Below are 6,038 nucleotides of genomic sequence, written 5' to 3' on the forward strand. Positions count from 1 at the left end.
GCTCTCGGGCTTCATAATAACGTTTGTCCAAAAAGTGTCATCAGGAGGAGAAAGAAAAAAAAAAAAAAGTGGTAATTTTGAGGAGAAAAGCGTCTGTGGAGTGGCGCGAGCTGAGCCTCTCTCTCCGTCACTGCATGTGCGCTCCCTGCAGACAGGATGTATGAGGCAGGGTCGGAGGAGAGGCAGGTGAGGGATGTGCACGAGCCAGGCTGCAGAAAGAAAAAAGAAAAAAAAGATCCACCCTCACAAACCGGCTGCTTTTAACGGATGAAAGCGCAACGTGGGTGATTACTGAAGAAGTGGATTGGAAAAACAAACGCAAACGAATATGATTTATTATTTGGACTCCCGAATAAGTAAAACATCTATCCGTTGCTTTTATTTTCCAGAAGAACTCTCCCACGGCGCATTCGTGCTCGCTAATTTGGAAGAATTCGAGGCTTACTTGTAGTAACGATTAATTCATTTTCCACCATTTGAGCAGCCCCGAGAGCGCTCTGCCGTGTTAATCACATCCACCTGCCACACAAAGCGCAACCCGCTTATTGGGGTTCACTGTCTTGCTCAAGGGAATCGAACTTACAACCTTCTGATTGACAGACAACCCTGGGCCAGCCGAGCCACAACCACCCTTATGGCGGAGTAAGTTAAGTTAAGTTAAGTTAAGTTAAGTTAAGTTATGTTAAAGTAAGGTCCTTGACGAAAGTGGACCACTCACATTAATTATTTTTTGGATTGTATTAGAAACCTGAGAAAGGCCACACATACACAGGAAGAGCATGTAAACTCCACAGATACAAACTGGGTATATTGTCTGTCTGTCTGTCCATTTCTTATGCTTGATATTTTCCCATACTAACCGATTGTTCATCTTTTTTTTTTTTTTTTTTGCTTTCATGCTTGTATGTTGTTTGACATTTGTAAAAAAAAAAAAAAAAGGGGGGGGGGGGGGAATGTAGGTTCAAATAAAAAAAGGGAATAAAGTGATGTGATTTTATCTTACATTCTTTATTATGCATATTAGACACTCAGGATGTTTGTCCTGAAAAAGAGGTTTCACTTTTGTTACGGATAAGATCTGATCACAGTTCATACAAATCAAAAATTGTCCTTAAATAAAATTTTGAAGATTTATATATCAATATAAAATTGATTATCCTGCCACATAAATGGAGCTGACTTGATTCAGCCGCAACTTTATGAAAGTACACAAGTTGAGGGAGGAGAACGGCACTCAATAATTGATCACTTTTGATTATGAACTGATGTTCTTTAAATACTCAGTCACATCTAAAACAAAAAACATTAAAAAAAAAACAACTTGTGTGGGAACTTATAAAATGTGTTTGTTCAACCTAAAGAAGCATATAGCAACAGGAGTGTTTTGTGTCAAGGCTCATGGAGGGGAGGATTTGAGGGAATCCATTTCTCTCAACCTTATCAGCTGCATCCCACCCCCCTTATAACAATGCCACTGTGTCCCCCCGCAGCCATAGCGCCCGCCCCACCCCCTCAGCCACATGTGAGATGCTGTTGTGTTGTCTTGTTCCCCCACAGCTGGAGCATCTCCCTCTCTACCCCTCCACCCCCTCTGCTTTTCCTCCATTCAACCCAAACAACGCCTCCGTTCTTCCTGCTACACTATGCAGATTGTTTCAGAGGACAAGCAAGAAAGAGAAACAGATAGAGGGTGCAGGGGACAATGAAACAGCTGGCCATGTTAAAACAGTTCATTTTGGTTTTCTGTATGTCTTATCTCATATAGCTCGGTTACTGTATGAGTGTAAGCCCACTGTGCTGTGGACTTTCACAGGTCTCACATGTTATGTGGATATAGCCTCTATGAAAAAAGTCACATATGGAGGCTCTCCTTTCATAAACTAAGCTTACATTAACGGTTAAGTCTATGTTAAGAGATATAACATATATGATATGATACATATTGATTCTAGTCTTGAATCAAAATATGTGAGCACTGGGAACGTTATTATAAGGCACTCATTATTAATGTTGTTTTAAGCTCATCTCAGTTCACAGTGGGTGAACGACAGCGTACGCTGTGGACGCTATATGCCTGAGTGACGCCTGTCTGAGTTTTCTGCTCAGTGGTGATTTTTTATTGTATTTCTACTTCATTGTGGGTTCTGGTGAATTTCAAATTGCACCCTACATTTATTTGTACATTTCTGCTCCAAGTGCAATCAAAGTTAAAAAAAAACCCAAAAAAACGATCAGTTTCATTCGTGTTGTGCTCCAGCAATCCAGAGTAGATGTGGTGCCACAATTTGAAACAACTTTGGTGCGGTGAATTAGTGGTTAACGCTCTCACCTCACAGCCAGAACATCCCTGGTTTGATTCCAGCAGGGCCCTGTGTGGAGATTGCATGTTATCATGGTGTGTGAGTGAGTTTTGTAACGGTACTCCGGTTTACTCCCACAGTCCAAACACACGTGCTTTCACCTGTAAGTGTGAATTTTATTGTGTGCGTGGAAAGCAACTGCCTCGGCCCCCCAGCTAGACGAGGGCGGACAGTTATGCATATCAATGTCAATATAATGACACTTAAACACTGTCTGTCAAGAGAATATGTCAAGAACCCCCCTAAAAGGCCCCCCATTGTTGTAGCTGTGTAGAGGCTAGAAGGAGGTCTCCCAGGGACTGCTGACATTTGGTCCATATCATCGATATCAAACTGAAGCAAACCTATCTACCAGGATAGGTTTGCAAAAATTAAGAAAATGCATTAGGACTGAATGCAAAGTTTCCACATCATTCTTTGAAAGAAAGCAGATGGAAGGGGCCTCCGGGACATCTTTTATCTGGGGCCACCAAATTGTCCAGGAGCTCTACTGCCAGGTTGGATCTTTCCTGATGGATAGGTGGATGAGGTGGAGTGATCCAGTGTTGTCAAACTGAATATCAAACTCACTGTTCTATGATAAGGAAATAGTAGAGTGTTCAACTTTACTGAAAGAGCATCCTTCCTTTTTGTTACCTAAAGTCACTGATTAGCAGATCTAGTAATTGTTACTTACTTGTGTTGTCGGTGTAAATGACAGAATGAATCAGTTTGCTCATGTTCGTGTTCATTGAGATTCATTTTTGGTTGCACCTGCAACAATTTTGCAAATTGTCTTGATTCTTCAAGGGTTTGAATTTTACTCCGAACCTGAGCGTTTGGGTTGCAGGTTAAACAAAAAAAACATGGGGAAATGTTAATTAACTTACAGCCAAATTTGCTGATAGTATGGATTTCTTCCTGTCAAACAGGGTTGTGATTTTCCAGTTGTAGATGATCCTCCAGCCAGTAGATGGTGATGGTCGCACCCCCTCTTTGCAGCTAAGAGCACCTCGAGCAACACACTCACCCAACAAAAGTATATTAATTTATCTGTTGAGCCCTTCGACTTGTGAATATTATCTTTATGTATTTCATCCTAATCTAATTTATATCTACTTTACATGGGTACTGCACATTGGAGCAATGCTAACAAGATTTGCCTGTAGCATTATTAAAGTACTCTATTCTATTCTATTCTATTCTATTCTATTCTAGATAAAACATGATGCCACCTAAGCTTGTAATACACACTGTTAAAAAAAGAAGGAAATAATACAACAACAATTTGAGACCATTAATAGAGAACTGAATTTAGAATTTACTGAAGCCAAAACAATGTCATGTCATGAAAAGCATTTCATTCATTCATTGTGTGTGACATCACAATCTTTTTCTTACTGTGGTCGTGGGTCAAGGTGAATGATGGACAGGTGACAAGATCCGGTGTCAAACTTAGATTAAAGGCTTCATTATCACAGAAAAAGGCCGGCCTACATTTCAGGCTTCATTCGGCTTGACTGACAAGATATATTGACCTGATTAGCATCTAATATGTATGTTCTGAGGAGCTCAAACGCACCGAGCTTTTCTTTTGTTGGTACTATTGTTCAAGAATGAACTAAACCATGGTCCCTTTTAGGGCCCCGTCTGAATCATTAATGATGGTGGCATTCATTCAAGTGATACTATATCTTGCGTGCGATGTCGTCACATCCTCACAATTTCCTCCCAAGATCGATCTAAAGACAACAATCCAAAGTCTTGACTGACTCACTATAGACTAACACTGACATTTAACCATCAAACATTGAAGAAATACAAATCAAATCAATTTGATCACGAAGATGCATAACCATTTATAAATCAAAGCACAATTTACTGCATTAACAGTGTGTCTCCTCAATAATTAAGTTTCCTTCTCACTACCATCTTGTATATTGCGTCTGAACTCAAAGCACATAGTTAAATTTGCAGCTTATGTTTGTTGCCATTTTGTCCAGTAGAGGGCAGAATTGTTAAAGATTTAAACATTTGAGTTGACGACACTGATTTTAGATGCTCAATATTTCTGTATATCAAAGTATTTTTGAATTGAAAAAGAATCCATGAGCAGTTTTTGCTCAAGTTAAGTACCTGACAGGTTTACTGACATCAAAATCCTATGTAAAACTGATGATTTACTTAGTCTTCTTGACATTCACCTGTACCTAATGTAGAGCCAGCAACTAATCAAAATGTTTTAGTTTCCTTTCTGACCCCACTGTCCTAAAACGGGTCATTAATTTGTCTGCACTGACAGCTCATGTTAATGATCAAACCCAATGACAGAGTTACCGAGGTAACCACTTTCAAAACAAATCACATTTCTAAGTGAATGTGCTTGAGCCACAGCCAAACACCAACAAACCCTGACTGGAGGTCAACCACAGTGTACAAGCATTTCTGTTGGGTCTCCTCTGGTGTCCTGACGAGTCTGTTTCCTAACACTTGAAGCTCGGTGATTTAAACCTTTTGTGAGTTTCTTTCTCTGAGTAATGGATGTGATGCATTTCTTTGATAAATTAATGAAATATCCTGGCAAACCAGTATATTTGTGATGGGAACTTTGAAGTGTTTTGTTTGTATTTCACCCACAGTTAAAAAAAACAGCAGGGTCTGAATTACTTCCTGAGCAGAAACAGCACTCTGGAGCTGGACAAAGAGTGGTCATTCTTAGCAGCCGGTGACATTGAAACCTGGGCACTGATCCACACTGTTGCTCCTATTTCAGTCACCCAGTTAAATCCAGCCGGTCCAGACCTGCCACAGGAAGAAACCTGTAGATAGGAAATGAGCTCTCAGATAAAATGTAGCTCTCCTTCTATTATTATTATTATTATTATTATTATTATCATTATGGTTCTTCATACAAAGATCTGCAGCGGTGTCCACCTCCAGTCCTCGATTGCTGTCAGTCTGCATCAGACATCTCCCTGCTTCCACATACCTGAATCTAATGATGACGTCATCATTAAGCTGGTTAAAAAAAAAAAAGAAAAGCCCAATAACTAATTGAAATCAGGTCGGTTGCAACTGGGAGGGACCGACAGCAAAGGTCAACAACACATTTTGAAAGTGAGGGCTCGTTCAAGAGTAACACAAAGGGCTACTTGTACCTGAACTTTCAGGAAAATAGTCAAGAGTTCCATGGCTAAACCTTAATTTGGGTGAATTTTCACATATGTGAAGAAGCTCAGACAGCTATTCATCATAATTTAACCTAGCAGGAAATGAAATTATTTCAGTTGCTAAATCCTGCATTTCTGAAAATCAATTAACACATCTGGCTGTTTTTAAAATATCTTTTTTGATCATTTTGAATGACTGACCGCATCAGAGGAGTTTTGAGAGCCTCTTTGTATTTTCAAGATTTCATTGTTAATCTGAAAGGCAGAATACAGCATCGATTTTACTAGACTCTAGATCAGGGGTGTCAAACATGAGGCCCGTGGGCCAAAAAGGCTCAACTCCAGCCCAGGAAATGACTGAACAAATTGGAAGAATTGCAATGAACCCATCAACTTTTAAACAGTTTTGTTTCTTCCTTTTTTTGACATTTCAATAACTTTTCAAATCATATTTCAAGTACTAATTGTGAAACATTTTACAAAAACAGGCTTATATTCAATGCCACCAAAGAGAAACACTTTAAAGTTA

Source organism: Lipophrys pholis (genome assembly GCF_963383615.2).
Source record: "Lipophrys pholis genome assembly, chromosome: 11".
Lineage (NCBI taxonomy): Eukaryota > Metazoa > Chordata > Actinopteri > Blenniiformes > Blenniidae > Lipophrys > Lipophrys pholis.